This window comes from Eschrichtius robustus, unplaced genomic scaffold (assembly GCF_028021215.1).
Source record: "Eschrichtius robustus isolate mEscRob2 unplaced genomic scaffold, mEscRob2.pri scaffold_26, whole genome shotgun sequence".
Taxonomy (NCBI): Eukaryota; Metazoa; Chordata; class Mammalia; order Artiodactyla; family Eschrichtiidae; genus Eschrichtius; species Eschrichtius robustus.
In genome coordinates this window covers 11,890,997-11,907,647 of record NW_027175249.1, presented here as the reverse complement: position 1 = coordinate 11,907,647, position 16,651 = coordinate 11,890,997, and positions in this window count along the sequence as shown.

Sequence of the window (16,651 nt, the reverse complement as noted above, 5' to 3'; positions counted from 1 at the left end):
TCACCCAGGAACGTCCTAGGCAGGCCTCTGGGCACGTGGCCTCACCAAGGAACGTCCTAGGCAGGCCTCTGGGCCCTTGCCTCTTCAAAAGCCTGCAGTGCTACAGGAAATATTGTTCTTTAGTTGCAATAGGAACGCAAGCCGTCTTTCTCCTGGAGGCAGGGTGACTTCAGTTAGGAGGTCCTGATTGGAAGGAGAAGCCTAGTGTTTTTCTCTGTGCAGCTCACACTAGGGATTGAGTTCGATTTCCACGGCATGTTGGAACTTGCTAGAACGTTGCTCTTGAACCTGTGCGAGTGCTCTGAATCAAGATATCACAAGAGAGAGTGCAGTGTGTTGCCCATGACTCAGCAGACAGAGGGGACCTCCGAGGGACCAATGGGCCTCGTTGTTGCTCAGCAGGCCTACAGGGGTGCGCAGATACTCAGAGATCTTGGGACAAAAATGATGCTCACCCGAGGGCCTAGGAGTCCTGAAAAGGGTACTTCCTTTAAAGTAAGGCAGAACAGCGACTAAGAGCTAATGGAAAGAGCTGCATGCCTCCCTTTCTGCAGGGTTACTCAGGGCCTTACCTCGAGGTAAGGACTCACGTTGAGATTCCCTTTAGTTCTAGAGCATGGCAAGGTGAGCCCCACCCCGGCCAATGAAGCTCCGTGTGTAGCCAGAGAAAACTCATTTTCTTCCCAGACCCATGCCTACAGTGGCCAGGGGCCTGTCAACAGCAGAGAATTTCAGGGAGCTTCACGGCAGCAAGAATGGAGGTTTCCAAACGGAAAGCAAGGCTAGTCCCATCATGCCCCCATTTCCATGGGCACAGGCAGCATACATCTCTGTGGTTTTTAACAAGTCAAATGAGGCACAGAGTACACACTGGTTGCTTCCCTGAATCAACTTCTCGAGACAGGGTGTTCTGCATTTAGTGAACGGCCTCACCAAGGAAAGCCCTAGCTAGGCCTCTAGGCCAGTGCCTATTCAAAAGCCTGCAGTTCTACAGGAAAAACTGTGCTTTAGTTGCAATAGGAACGCGGCCGTCTTTCTCCTGGAGGCTGGGTGACTTCAGGTAGGAGGTCCTGAATGGAAGGCGAAGCCTAGTGTTTTCTCTGTGCAGCTCAGACTAGGGAATGAGTGAGACTTCCACGGCATGTGGAACTTGCTAGAACGGTGCTCGTGAATCTGTGCGATTGCTGCCTAAATCAAGATGTCGCAAAAAGAGTGCAGTGTGTTGCCCTACAGTCGGCATGCACAATGTGAGTCGGAAAGCTGCTGACCTGGATATTGCTTAGAAGGGCCAGGGGAGCCTGAGGGTACTCGGTGTTCTTGCAGGGAATAGAGTTTCCAGACGAGGCACCTAGGTGTCCTCAAAAGCCTACTGCCGTAAAAATGCTGCAGAGACGCGACTACGGCCTCATGGAAACTGCTACACGCCTCCGCTTCTGCATAGCATTTCAGGGCCTTACCTCGAGGCAAGTTCTCATGTTGCTTGCCCTGTGAGTGACACAGCATGTTAGGATGCTGTACTTCTCCTTGAATAGAGTGACTTCAGGAACGAGGTCCTCGATAAATTCTAAGCAGAGTGTTTTCTCAGGGCAGCTCAGACGAGGGCAATGTCGAAGACTTCCAGGGCATGCTGGACTGCCTAGAAATGTGTTCTGATGCTGTTCGAGTGTTCTGGAAATGTAGCTCTCCTGAAGTAACGTACAGTGTGTTGCCCTAGACTCGGAAGACACAGAGGGCTTCCGAGGGACGTATGGGACTCAATGTTGCTCAGCAGGACCACAGGGGTGTGGAGGGAGTCATTGATCTTGGAAGCAAAATGATGCTCACCCGAGGGGCCTAGGAGTCCTGAAAAGGGTACTTCCTTTAAAGTAAAGCAGAACCTCCACTAAGAGCTCATGGAAAGAGCTGCATGCCTCCCTTTCTGCAGGGCTACTCAGGGCCTTACCTCGAGGCAAGGACTCACGTTGAGATTCCCTTTAGCTCTAGAGCATGGCAAGGTGAGCCCCACCCCGGCCATTGAAGCTCAGTGTGTACCCAGAGAAAACTCATTTTCTTCCCAGACCCATTCCTACAGTGGCCAGGGGCCTGTCCACAGCAGAGAATTTCAGGGAGCTTCACGGCAGCAAGAATGGAGGTTTCCAAACGGAAAGCAAGGCTAGTCCCATCATGCCCCCATTTCCATGGGCACAGGCAGCATACATCTCTGGGGTTTTTAAAATGTCAAATGAGACACAGAGTACACATTGGTTGCTTCCCTGAATCAACTTCTCGAGGCAGGGTGTTCTGCATTTAGTGAACGACCTCACCAAGGAAAGCCCTAGCTAGGCCTCTGGGCCCGTGCCTATTCAAAAGCCTGCAGTGCGACAGGAAAAACTGTGCTTTAGTTGCAATAGGAACGCGGCTGTCTTTCTCCTGGAGGCTGGGTGACTTCAGGTAGGAGGTCCTGAATGGAAGGCGAAGCCTAGTGTTTTCTCTGTGCAGCTCAGACTAGGGAATGAGTGAGACTTCCACGGCATGTGGAACTTGCTAGAACGGTGCTCGTGAATCTGTGCGATTGCTGCCTAAATCAAGATGTCGCCAAAAGAGTGCAGTGTGTTGCCCTACAGTCGGCATACACAATGTGAGTCGGAAAGCTGCTGACCTGGATATTGCTTAGAAGGGCCAGGGGAGCCTGAGGGTACTCGGTGTTCTTGCAGGGAATAGGGTTTCCAGACGAGGCACCTAGGTGTCCCAAAAAGCCTACTGCCGTAACATGTTGCAGAGCAGCGACTACGGACTCATGGAAACTGCTACACGCCTCCGCTTCTGCATAGCATTTCAGGGCCTTACCTCGAGGCAAGTTCTCATGTTGCTTGCCCTGTGAGTGACACAGCATGTTAGGATGCTGTACTTCTCCTTGAATAGAGTGACTTCAGGAACGAGGTCCTCGATAAATTCTAAGCAGAGTGTTTTCTCAGGGCAGCTCAGACGAGGGCAATGTCGAAGACTTCCAGGGCATGCTGGACTGCCTAGAAATGTGTTCTGATGCTGTTCGAGTGCTCTGGAAATGTAGCTCTCCTTAAGTAACGTACAGTGTGTTGCCCTAGACTCGGAAGACACAGAGGGCTTCCGAGGGACGTATGGGACTCAATGCTGCTCAGCAGGCCCACAGGGGTGTGGAGGGAGTCATTGATCTTGGAAGCAAAATGATGCTCACCCGAGGGGCCTAGGAGTCCTGAAAAGGGTACTTCCTTTAAAGTAAAGCAGAACCTCCACTAAGAGCTCATGGAAAGAGCTGCATGCCTCCCTTTCTGCAGGGCTACTCAGGGCCTTACCTCGAGGCAAGGACTCACGTTGAGATTCCCTTTAGCTCTAGGGCATGGCAAGGTGAGCCCCACCCCGGCCATTGAAGCTCAGTGTGTACCCAGAGAAAACTCATTTTCTTCCCAGACCCATGCCTACAGTGGCCAGAAGCCTGCCCACAGCAGAGAATTTCAGGGAGCTTCACGGCACCAAGAATGGAGGTTTCCAAACGGAAAGCAAGGCTAGTCCCATCATGCCCCCATTTCCATGGGCACAGGCAGCATACATCTCTGTGGTTTCTAACAAGTCAAAAGAGACACAGAGTACACACTTGTTGCTTCCCTGAATCAACTTCTCGAGGCATGGTGTTCTGCATCTAGTGAACGGCCTCACCCAGGAACGTCCTAGGCAGGCCTCTGGGCACGTGGCCTCACCAAGGAACGTCCTAGGCAGGCCTCTGGGCCCTTGCCTCTTCAAAAGCCTGCAGTGCTACAGGAAATACTGTTCTTTAGTTGCAATAGGAACGCAAGCCGTCTTTCTCCTGGAGGCAGGGTGACTTCAGTTAGGAGGTCCTGATTGGAAGGAGAAGCCTAGTGTTTTTCTCTGTGCAGCTCACACTAGGGATTGAGTTCGATTTCCACGGCATGTTGGAACTTGCTAGAACGTTGCTCTTGAACCTGTGCGAGTGCTCTGAATCAAGATATCACAAGAGAGAGTGCAGTGTGTTGCCCATGACTCAGCAGACAGAGGGGACCTCCGAGGGACCAATGGGCCTCGTTGTTGCTCAGCAGGCCTACACGGGTGCGCAGATACTCAGAGATCTTGGGACAAAAATGATGCTCACCCGAGGGCCTAGGAGTCCTGAAAAGGGTACTTCCTTTAAAGTAAGGCAGAACAGCGACTAAGAGCTAATGGAAAGAGCTGCATGCCTCCCTTTCTGCAGGGTTACTCAGGGCCTTACCTCGAGGTAAGGACTCACGTTGAGATTCCCTTTAGTTCTAGAGCATGGCAAGGTGAGCCCCACCCCGGCCAATGAAGCTCCGTGTGTAGCCAGAGAAAACTCATTTTCTTCCCAGACCCATTCCTACAGTGGCCAGGGGCCTGTCAACAGCAGAGAATTTCAGGGAGCTTCACGGCAGCAAGAATGGAGGTTTCCAAACGGAAAGCAAGGCTAGTCCCATCATCCCCCATTTCCATGGGCACAGGCAGCATACATCTCTGTGGTTTTTAACAAGTCAAATGAGGCACAGAGTACACACTGGTTGCTTCCCTGAATCAACTTCTCGAGACAGGGTGTTCTGCATTTAGTGAACGGCCTCACCAAGGAAAGCCCTAGCTAGGCCTCTAGGCCAGTGCCTATTCAAAAGCCTGCAGTTCTACAGGAAAAACTGTGCTTTAGTTGCAATAGGAACGCGGCCGTCTTTCTCCTGGAGGCTGGGTGACTTCAGGTAGGAGGTCCTGAATGGAAGGCGAAGCCTAGTGTTTTCTCTGTGCAGCTCAGACTAGGGAATGAGTGAGACTTCCACGGCATGTGGAACTTGCTAGAACGGTGCTCGTGAATCTGTGCGATTGCTGCCTAAATCAAGATGTCGCAAAAAGAGTGCAGTGTGTTGCCCTACAGTCGGCATGCACAATGTGAGTCGGAAAGCTGCTGACCTGGATATTGCTGAGAAGGGCCAGGGGAGCCTGAGGGTACTCGGTGTTCTTGCAGGGAATAGAGTTTCCAGACGAGGCACCTAGGTGTCCTCAAAAGCCTACTGCCGTAAAAATGCTGCAGAGACGCGACTACGGCCTCATGGAAACTGCTACACGCCTCCGCTTCTGCATAGCATTTCAGGGCCTTACCTCGAGGCAAGTTCTCATGTTGCTTGCCCTGTGAGTGACACAGCATGTTAGGATGCTGTACTTCTCCTTGAATAGAGTGACTTCAGGAACGAGGTCCTCGATAAATTCTAAGCAGAGTGTTTTCTCAGGGCAGCTCAGACGAGGGCAATGTCGAAGACTTCCAGGGCATGCTGGACTGCCTAGAAATGTGTTCTGATGCTGTTCGAGTGCTCTGGAAATGTAGCTCTCCTGAAGTAACGTACAGTGTGTTGCCCTAGACTCGGAAGACACAGAGGGCTTCCGAGGGACGTATGGGACTCAATGTTGCTCAGCAGGACCACAGGGGTGTGGAGGGAGTCAGTGATCTTGGAACCAAAATGATGCTCACCCGAGGGGCCTAGGAGTCCTGAAAAGGGTACTTCCTTTAAAGTAAAGCAGAACCTCCACTAAGAGCTCATGGAAAGAGCTGCATGCCTCCCTTTCTGCAGGGCTACTCAGGGCCTTACCTCGAGGCAAGGACTCACGTTGAGATTCCCTTTAGCTCTAGAGCATGGCAAGGTGAGCCCCACCCCGGCCATTGAAGCTCAGTGTGTACCCAGAGAAAACTCATTTTCTTCCCAGACCCATGCCTACAGTGGCCAGAAGCCTGCCCACAGCAGAGAATTTCAGGGAGCTTCACGGCACCAAGAATGGAGGTTTCCAAACGGAAAGCAAGGCTAGTCCCATCATGCCCCCATTTCCATGGGCACAGGCAGCATACATCTCTGTGGTTTCTAACAAGTCAAAAGAGACACAGAGTACACACTTGTTGCTTCCCTGAATCAACTTCTCGAGGCATGGTGTTCTGCATCTAGTGAACGGCCTCACCCAGGAACGTCCTAGGCAGGCCTCTGGGCACGTGGCCTCACCAAGGAACGTCCTAGGCAGGCCTCTGGGCCCTTGCCTCTTCAAAAGCCTGCAGTGCTACAGGAAATACTGTTCTTTAGTTGCAATAGGAACGCAAGCCGTCTTTCTCCTGGAGGTAGGGTGACTTCAGTTAGGAGGTCCTGATTGGAAGGAGATGCCTAGTGTTTTTCTCTGTGCAGCTCACACTAGGGATTGAGTTCGATTTCCACGGCATGTTGGAACTTGCTAGAACGTTGCTCTTGAACCTGTGCGAGTGCTCTGAATCAAGATATCACAAGAGAGAGTGCAGTGTGTTGCCCATGACTCAGCAGACACAGAGGACCTCCGAGGGACCAATGGGCCTCGTTGTTGCTCAGCAGGCCTACAGGGGTGTGGAGATACTCAGAGATCTTGGGACAAAAATGATGCTCACCCGAGGGCCTAGGAGTCCTGAAAAGGGTACTTCCTTTAAAGTAAAGAAGCACAGCGACTAAGAGCTAATGGAAAGAGCTGCATGCCTCCCTTTCTGCAGGGCTACTCAGGGCCTTACCTCGAGGTAAGGACTCACGTTGAGATTCCCTTTAGTTCTAGAGCATGGCAAGGTGAGCCCCACCCCGGCCAATGAAGCTCCGTGTGTAGCCAGAGAAAACTCATTTTCTTCCCAGACCCATTCCTACAGTGGCCAGGGGCCTGTCAACAGCAGAGAATTTCAGGGAGCTTCACGGCAGCAAGAATGGAGCTTTCCAAATGGAAAGCAAGGCTAGTCCCATCATGCCCCCATTTCCATGGGCACAGGCAGCATACATCTCTGTGGTTTCTAACAAATCAAATGAGACACAGAGTACACACTGGTTGCTTCCCTGAATCAACTTCTCGAGGCAGGGTGTTCTGCATTTAGTGAACGGCCTCACCAAGGAAAGCCCTAGCTAGGCCTCTAGGCCAGTGCCTATTCAAAAGCCTGCAGTGCTACAGGAAAAACTGTGCTTTAGTTGCAATAGGAACGCGGCCGTCTTTCTCCGGCAGGCAGGGTGACTTCAGGTAGGAGGTCCTGAATGGAAGGCGAAGCCTAGTGTTTTCTCTGTGCAGCTCAGACTAGGGAATGAGTGAGACTTCCACGGCATGTTGGAACTTGCTAGAACGGTGCTCGTGAATCTGTGCGATTGCTGTCTAAATCCAGATGTCCCAATAAGAGTGCACTGTGTTTCCCTACTCTCGGCATACACACTGTGAGTCGGAAAGATCCTGGCCTGTATATGGCTTAGAAGGGCCAGGGGAGCCTGAGGGTACTCGGTGTTCTTGCAGGGAATAGGGTTTCCAGACGAGGCACCTAGGTGTCCCAAAAAGCCTACTGCCGTAAAATGCTGCAGAGCAGCGACTACCGCCTCATGGAAACTGCTACACGCCTCCGCTTCTGCATAGCATTTCAGGGCCTTACCTCGAGGCAAGTTCTCATGTTGCTTGCCCTGTGAGTGACACAGCATGTTAGGATGCTGTACTTCTCCTTGAATAGAGTGACTTCAGGAACGAGGTCCTCGATAAATTCTAAGCAGAGTGTTTTCTCAGGGCAGCTCAGACGAGGGCAATGTCGAAGACTTCCAGAGCATGCTGGACTGCCTAGAAATGTGTTCTGATGCTGTTCGAGTGCTCTGGAAATGTAGCTCTCCTGAAGTAACGTACAGTGTGTTGCCCTAGACTCGGAAGCCACAGAGGGCTTCCGAGGGACGTATGGGACTCAATGTTGCTCAGCAGGACCACAGGGGTGTGGAGGGAGTCATTGATCTTGGAAGCAAAATGATGCTCACCCGAGGGGCCTAGGAGTCCTGAAAAGGGTACTTCCTTTAAAGTAAAGCAGAACCTCCACTAAGAGCTCATGGAAAGAGCTGCATGCCTCCCTTTCTGCAGGGCTACTCAGGGCCTTACCTCGAGGCAAGGACTCACGTTGAGATTCCCTTTAGCTCTAGAGCATGGCAAGGTGAGCCCCACCCCGGCCATTGAAGCTCAGTGTGTACCCAGAGAAAACTCATTTTCTTCCCAGACCCATGCCTACAGTGGCCAGAAGCCTGCCCACAGCAGAGAATTTCAGGGAGCTTCACGGCACCAAGAATGGAGGTTTCCAAACGGAAAGCAAGGCTAGTCCCATCATGCCCCCATTTCCATGGGCACAGGCAGCATACATCTCTGTGGTTTCTAACAAGTCAAAAGAGACACAGAGTACACACTTGTTGCTTCCCTGAATCAACTTCTCGAGGCATGGTGTTCTGCATCTAGTGAACGGCCTCACCCAGGAACGTCCTAGGCAGGCCTCTGGGCACGTGGCCTCACCAAGGAACGTCCTAGGCAGGCCTCTGGGCCCTTGCCTCTTCAAAAGCCTGCAGTGCTACAGGAAATATTGTTCTTTAGTTGCAATAGGAACGCAAGCCGTCTTTCTCCTGGAGGCAGGGTGACTTCAGTTAGGAGGTCCTGATTGGAAGGAGAAGCCTAGTGTTTTTCTCTGTGCAGCTCACACTAGGGATTGAGTTCGATTTCCACGGCATGTTGGAACTTGCTAGAACGTTGCTCTTGAACCTGTGCGAGTGCTCTGAATCAAGATATCACAAGAGAGAGTGCAGTGTGTTGCCCATGACTCAGCAGACAGAGGGGACCTCCGAGGGACCAATGGGCCTCGTTGTTGCTCAGCAGGCCTACAGGGGTGCGCAGATACTCAGAGATCTTGGGACAAAAATGATGCTCACCCGAGGGCCTAGGAGTCCTGAAAAGGGTACTTCCTTTAAAGTAAGGCAGAACAGCGACTAAGAGCTAATGGAAAGAGCTGCATGCCTCCCTTTCTGCAGGGTTACTCAGGGCCTTACCTCGAGGTAAGGACTCACGTTGAGATTCCCTTTAGTTCTAGAGCATGGCAAGGTGAGCCCCACCCCGGCCAATGAAGCTCCGTGTGTAGCCAGAGAAAACTCATTTTCTTCCCAGACCCATGCCTACAGTGGCCAGGGGCCTGTCAACAGCAGAGAATTTCAGGGAGCTTCACGGCAGCAAGAATGGAGGTTTCCAAACGGAAAGCAAGGCTAGTCCCATCATGCCCCCATTTCCATGGGCACAGGCAGCATACATCTCTGTGGTTTTTAACAAGTCAAATGAGGCACAGAGTACACACTGGTTGCTTCCCTGAATCAACTTCTCGAGACAGGGTGTTCTGCATTTAGTGAACGGCCTCACCAAGGAAAGCCCTAGCTAGGCCTCTAGGCCAGTGCCTATTCAAAAGCCTGCAGTTCTACAGGAAAAACTGTGCTTTAGTTGCAATAGGAACGCGGCCGTCTTTCTCCTGGAGGCTGGGTGACTTCAGGTAGGAGGTCCTGAATGGAAGGCGAAGCCTAGTGTTTTCTCTGTGCAGCTCAGACTAGGGAATGAGTGAGACTTCCACGGCATGTGGAACTTGCTAGAACGGTGCTCGTGAATCTGTGCGATTGCTGCCTAAATCAAGATGTCGCAAAAAGAGTGCAGTGTGTTGCCCTACAGTCGGCATGCACAATGTGAGTCGGAAAGCTGCTGACCTGGATATTGCTTAGAAGGGCCAGGGGAGCCTGAGGGTACTCGGTGTTCTTGCAGGGAATAGAGTTTCCAGACGAGGCACCTAGGTGTCCTCAAAAGCCTACTGCCGTAAAAATGCTGCAGAGACGCGACTACGGCCTCATGGAAACTGCTACACGCCTCCGCTTCTGCATAGCATTTCAGGGCCTTACCTCGAGGCAAGTTCTCATGTTGCTTGCCCTGTGAGTGACACAGCATGTTAGGATGCTGTACTTCTCCTTGAATAGAGTGACTTCAGGAACGAGGTCCTCGATAAATTCTAAGCAGAGTGTTTTCTCAGGGCAGCTCAGACGAGGGCAATGTCGAAGACTTCCAGGGCATGCTGGACTGCCTAGAAATGTGTTCTGATGCTGTTCGAGTGTTCTGGAAATGTAGCTCTCCTGAAGTAACGTACAGTGTGTTGCCCTAGACTCGGAAGACACAGAGGGCTTCCGAGGGACGTATGGGACTCAATGTTGCTCAGCAGGACCACAGGGGTGTGGAGGGAGTCAGTGATCTTGGAACCAAAATGATGCTCACCCGAGGGGCCTAGGAGTCCTGAAAAGGGTACTTCCTTTAAAGTAAAGCAGAACCTCCACTAAGAGCTCATGGAAAGAGCTGCATGCCTCCCTTTCTGCAGGGCTACTCAGGGCCTTACCTCGAGGCAAGGACTCACGTTGAGATTCCCTTTAGCTCTAGAGCATGGCAAGGTGAGCCCCACCCCGGCCATTGAAGCTCAGTGTGTACCCAGAGAAAACTCATTTTCTTCCCAGACCCATGCCTACAGTGGCCAGAAGCCTGCCCACAGCAGAGAATTTCAGGGAGCTTCACGGCACCAAGAATGGAGGTTTCCAAACGGAAAGCAAGGCTAGTCCCATCATGCCCCCATTTCCATGGGCACAGGCAGCATACATCTCTGTGGTTTCTAACAAGTCAAAAGAGACACAGAGTACACACTTGTTGCTTCCCTGAATCAACTTCTCGAGGCATGGTGTTCTGCATCTAGTGAACGGCCTCACCCAGGAACGTCCTAGGCAGGCCTCTGGGCACGTGGCCTCACCAAGGAACGTCCTAGGCAGGCCTCTGGGCCCTTGCCTCTTCAAAAGCCTGCAGTGCTACAGGAAATACTGTTCTTTAGTTGCAATAGGAACGCAAGCCGTCTTTCTCCTGGAGGTAGGGTGACTTCAGTTATGAGGTCCTGATTGGAAGGAGATGCCTAGTGTTTTTCTAAGTGCAGCTCACACTAGGGATTGAGTTCGATTTCCACGGCATGTTGGAACTTGCTAGAACGTTGCTCTTGAACCTGTGCGAGTGCTCTGAATCAAGATATCACAAGAGAGAGTGCAGTGTGTTGCCCATGACTCAGCAGACACAGAGGACCTCCGAGGGACCAATGGGCCTCGTTGTTGCTCAGCAGGCCTACAGGGGTGTGGAGATACTCAGAGATCTTGGGACAAAAATGATGCTCACCCGAGGGCCTAGGAGTCCTGAAAAGGGTACTTCCTTTAAAGTAAAGAAGCACAGCGACTAAGAGCTAATGGAAAGAGCTGCATGCCTCCCTTTCTGCAGGGCTACTCAGGGCCTTACCTCGAGGTAAGGACTCACGTTGAGATTCCCTTTAGTTCTAGAGCATGGCAAGGTGAGCCCCACCCCGGCCAATGAAGCTCCGTGTGTAGCCAGAGAAAACTCATTTTCTTCCCAGACCCATTCCTACAGTGGCCAGGGGCCTGTCAACAGCAGAGAATTTCAGGGAGCTTCACGGCAGCAAGAATGGAGCTTTCCAAATGGAAAGCAAGGCTAGTCCCATCATGCCCCCATTTCCATGGGCACAGGCAGCATACATCTCTGTGGTTTCTAACAAATCAAATGAGACACAGAGTACACACTGGTTGCTTCCCTGAATCAACTTCTCGAGGCAGGGTGTTCTGCATTTAGTGAACGGCCTCACCAAGGAAAGCCCTAGCTAGGCCTCTAGGCCAGTGCCTATTCAAAAGCCTGCAGTGCTACAGGAAAAACTGTGCTTTAGTTGCAATAGGAACGCGGCCGTCTTTCTCCGGCAGGCAGGGTGACTTCAGGTAGGAGGTCCTGAATGGAAGGCGAAGCCTAGTGTTTTCTCTGTGCAGCTCAGACTAGGGAATGAGTGAGACTTCCACGGCATGTTGGAACTTGCTAGAACGGTGCTCGTGAATCTGTGCGATTGCTGTCTAAATCCAGATGTCCCAATAAGAGTGCACTGTGTTTCCCTACTCTCGGCATACACACTGTGAGTCGGAAAGATCCTGGCCTGTATATGGCTTAGAAGGGCCAGGGGAGCCTGAGGGTACTCGGTGTTCTTGCAGGGAATAGGGTTTCCAGACGAGGCACCTAGGTGTCCCAAAAAGCCTACTGCCGTAAAATGCTGCAGAGCAGCGACTACCGCCTCATGGAAACTGCTACACGCCTCCGCTTCTGCATAGCATTTCAGGGCCTTACCTCGAGGCAAGTTCTCATGTTGCTTGCCCTGTGAGTGACACAGCATGTTAGGATGCTGTACTTCTCCTTGAATAGAGTGACTTCAGGAACGAGGTCCTCGATAAATTCTAAGCAGAGTGTTTTCTCAGGGCAGCTCAGACGAGGGCAATGTCGAAGACTTCCAGAGCATGCTGGACTGCCTAGAAATGTGTTCTGATGCTGTTCGAGTGCTCTGGAAATGTAGCTCTCCTGAAGTAACGTACAGTGTGTTGCCCTAGACTCGGAAGCCACAGAGGGCTTCCGAGGGACGTATGGGACTCAATGTTGCTCAGCAGGACCACAGGGGTGTGGAGGGAGTCATTGATCTTGGAAGCAAAATGATGCTCACCCGAGGGGCCTAGGAGTCCTGAAAAGGGTACTTCCTTTAAAGTAAAGCAGAACCTCCACTAAGAGCTCATGGAAAGAGCTGCATGCCTCCCTTTCTGCAGGGCTACTCAGGGCCTTACCTCGAGGCAAGGACTCACGTTGAGATTCCCTTTAGCTCTAGAGCATGGCAAGGTGAGCCCCACCCCGGCCATTGAAGCTCAGTGTGTACCCAGAGAAAACTCATTTTCTTCCCAGACCCATGCCTACAGTGGCCAGAAGCCTGCCCACAGCAGAGAATTTCAGGGAGCTTCACGGCACCAAGAATGGAGGTTTCCAAACGGAAAGCAAGGCTAGTCCCATCATGCCCCCATTTCCATGGGCACAGGCAGCATACATCTCTGTGGTTTCTAACAAGTCAAAAGAGACACAGAGTACACACTTGTTGCTTCCCTGAATCAACTTCTCGAGGCATGGTGTTCTGCATCTAGTGAACGGCCTCACCCAGGAACGTCCTAGGCAGGCCTCTGGGCACGTGGCCTCACCAAGGAACGTCCTAGGCAGGCCTCTGGGCCCTTGCCTCTTCAAAAGCCTGCAGTGCTACAGGAAATATTGTTCTTTAGTTGCAATAGGAACGCAAGCCGTCTTTCTCCTGGAGGCAGGGTGACTTCAGTTAGGAGGTCCTGATTGGAAGGAGAAGCCTAGTGTTTTTCTCTGTGCAGCTCACACTAGGGATTGAGTTCGATTTCCACGGCATGTTGGAACTTGCTAGAACGTTGCTCTTGAACCTGTGCGAGTGCTCTGAATCAAGATATCACAAGAGAGAGTGCAGTGTGTTGCCCATGACTCAGCAGACAGAGGGGACCTCCGAGGGACCAATGGGCCTCGTTGTTGCTCAGCAGGCCTACAGGGGTGCGCAGATACTCAGAGATCTTGGGACAAAAATGATGCTCACCCGAGGGCCTAGGAGTCCTGAAAAGGGTACTTCCTTTAAAGTAAGGCAGAACAGCGACTAAGAGCTAATGGAAAGAGCTGCATGCCTCCCTTTCTGCAGGGTTACTCAGGGCCTTACCTCGAGGTAAGGACTCACGTTGAGATTCCCTTTAGTTCTAGAGCATGGCAAGGTGAGCCCCACCCCGGCCAATGAAGCTCCGTGTGTAGCCAGAGAAAACTCATTTTCTTCCCAGACCCATTCCTACAGTGGCCAGGGGCCTGTCAACAGCAGAGAATTTCAGGGAGCTTCACGGCAGCAAGAATGGAGGTTTCCAAACGGAAAGCAAGGCTAGTCCCATCATGCCCCCATTTCCATGGGCACAGGCAGCATACATCTCTGTGGTTTTTAACAAGTCAAATGAGGCACAGAGTACACACTGGTTGCTTCCCTGAATCAACTTCTCGAGACAGGGTGTTCTGCATTTAGTGAACGGCCTCACCAAGGAAAGCCCTAGCTAGGCCTCTAGGCCAGTGCCTATTCAAAAGCCTGCAGTTCTACAGGAAAAACTGTGCTTTAGTTGCAATAGGAACGCGGCCGTCTTTCTCCTGGAGGCTGGGTGACTTCAGGTAGGAGGTCCTGAATGGAAGGCGAAGCCTAGTGTTTTCTCTGTGCAGCTCAGACTAGGGAATGAGTGAGACTTCCACGGCATGTGGAACTTGCTAGAACGGTGCTCGTGAATCTGTGCGATTGCTGCCTAAATCAAGATGTCGCAAAAAGAGTGCAGTGTGTTGCCCTACAGTCGGCATGCACAATGTGAGTCGGAAAGCTGCTGACCTGGATATTGCTTAGAAGGGCCAGGGGAGCCTGAGGGTACTCGGTGTTCTTGCAGGGAATAGAGTTTCCAGACGAGGCACCTAGGTGTCCTCAAAAGCCTACTGCCGTAAAAATGCTGCAGAGACGCGACTACGGCCTCATGGAAACTGCTACACGCCTCCGCTTCTGCATAGCATTTCAGGGCCTTACCTCGAGGCAAGTTCTCATGTTGCTTGCCCTGTGAGTGACACAGCATGTTAGGATGCTGTACTTCTCCTTGAATAGAGTGACTTCAGGAACGAGGTCCTCGATAAATTCTAAGCAGAGTGTTTTCTCAGGGCAGCTCAGACGAGGGCAATGTCGAAGACTTCCAGGGCATGCTGGACTGCCTAGAAATGTGTTCTGATGCTGTTCGAGTGTTCTGGAAATGTAGCTCTCCTGAAGTAACGTACAGTGTGTTGCCCTAGACTCGGAAGACACAGAGGGCTTCCGAGGGACGTATGGGACTCAATGTTGCTCAGCAGGACCACAGGGGTGTGGAGGGAGTCAGTGATCTTGGAACCAAAATGATGCTCACCCGAGGGGCCTAGGAGTCCTGAAAAGGGTACTTCCTTTAAAGTAAAGCAGAACCTCCACTAAGAGCTCATGGAAAGAGCTGCATGCCTCCCTTTCTGCAGGGCTACTCAGGGCCTTACCTCGAGGCAAGGACTCACGTTGAGATTCCCTTTAGCTCTAGAGCATGGCAAGGTGAGCCCCACCCCGGCCATTGAAGCTCAGTGTGTACCCAGAGAAAACTCATTTTCTTCCCAGACCCATGCCTACAGTGGCCAGAAGCCTGCCCACAGCAGAGAATTTCAGGGAGCTTCACGGCACCAAGAATGGAGGTTTCCAAACGGAAAGCAAGGCTAGTCCCATCATGCCCCCATTTCCATGGGCACAGGCAGCATACATCTCTGTGGTTTCTAACAAGTCAAAAGAGACACAGAGTACACACTTGTTGCTTCCCTGAATCAACTTCTCGAGGCATGGTGTTCTGCATCTAGTGAACGGCCTCACCCAGGAACGTCCTAGGCAGGCCTCTGGGCACGTGGCCTCACCAAGGAACGTCCTAGGCAGGCCTCTGGGCCCTTGCCTCTTCAAAAGCCTGCAGTGCTACAGGAAATACTGTTCTTTAGTTGCAATAGGAACGCAAGCCGTCTTTCTCCTGGAGGTAGGGTGACTTCAGTTATGAGGTCCTGATTGGAAGGAGATGCCTAGTGTTTTTCTAAGTGCAGCTCACACTAGGGATTGAGTTCGATTTCCACGGCATGTTGGAACTTGCTAGAACGTTGCTCTTGAACCTGTGCGAGTGCTCTGAATCAAGATATCACAAGAGAGAGTGCAGTGTGTTGCCCATGACTCAGCAGACACAGAGGACCTCCGAGGGACCAATGGGCCTCGTTGTTGCTCAGCAGGCCTACAGGGGTGTGGAGATACTCAGAGATCTTGGGACAAAAATGATGCTCACCCGAGGGCCTAGGAGTCCTGAAAAGGGTACTTCCTTTAAAGTAAAGAAGCACAGCGACTAAGAGCTAATGGAAAGAGCTGCATGCCTCCCTTTCTGCAGGGCTACTCAGGGCCTTACCTCGAGGTAAGGACTCACGTTGAGATTCCCTTTAGTTCTAGAGCATGGCAAGGTGAGCCCCACCCCGGCCAATGAAGCTCCGTGTGTAGCCAGAGAAAACTCATTTTCTTCCCAGACCCATTCCTACAGTGGCCAGGGGCCTGTCAACAGCAGAGAATTTCAGGGAGCTTCACGGCAGCAAGAATGGAGCTTTCCAAATGGAAAGCAAGGCTAGTCCCATCATGCCCCCATTTCCATGGGCACAGGCAGCATACATCTCTGTGGTTTCTAACAAATCAAATGAGACACAGAGTACACACTGGTTGCTTCCCTGAATCAACTTCTCGAGGCAGGGTGTTCTGCATTTAGTGAACGGCCTCACCAAGGAAAGCCCTAGCTAGGCCTCTAGGCCAGTGCCTATTCAAAAGCCTGCAGTGCTACAGGAAAAACTGTGCTTTAGTTGCAATAGGAACGCGGCCGTCTTTCTCCGGCAGGCAGGGTGACTTCAGGTAGGAGGTCCTGAATGGAAGGCGAAGCCTAGTGTTTTCTCTGTGCAGCTCAGACTAGGGAATGAGTGAGACTTCCACGGCATGTTGGAACTTGCTAGAACGGTGCTCGTGAATCTGTGCGATTGCTGTCTAAATCCAGATGTCCCAATAAGAGTGCACTGTGTTTCCCTACTCTCGGCATACACACTGTGAGTCGGAAAGATCCTGGCCTGTATATGGCTTAGAAGGGCCAGGGGAGCCTGAGGGTACTCGGTGTTCTTGCAGGGAATAGGGTTTCCAGACGAGGCACCTAGGTGTCCCAAAAAGCCTACTGCCGTAAAATGCTGCAGAGCAGCGACTACCGCCTCATGGAAACTGCTACACGCCTCCGCTTCTGCATAGCATTTCAGGGCCTTACCTCGAGGCAAGTTCTCATGTTGCTTGCCCTGT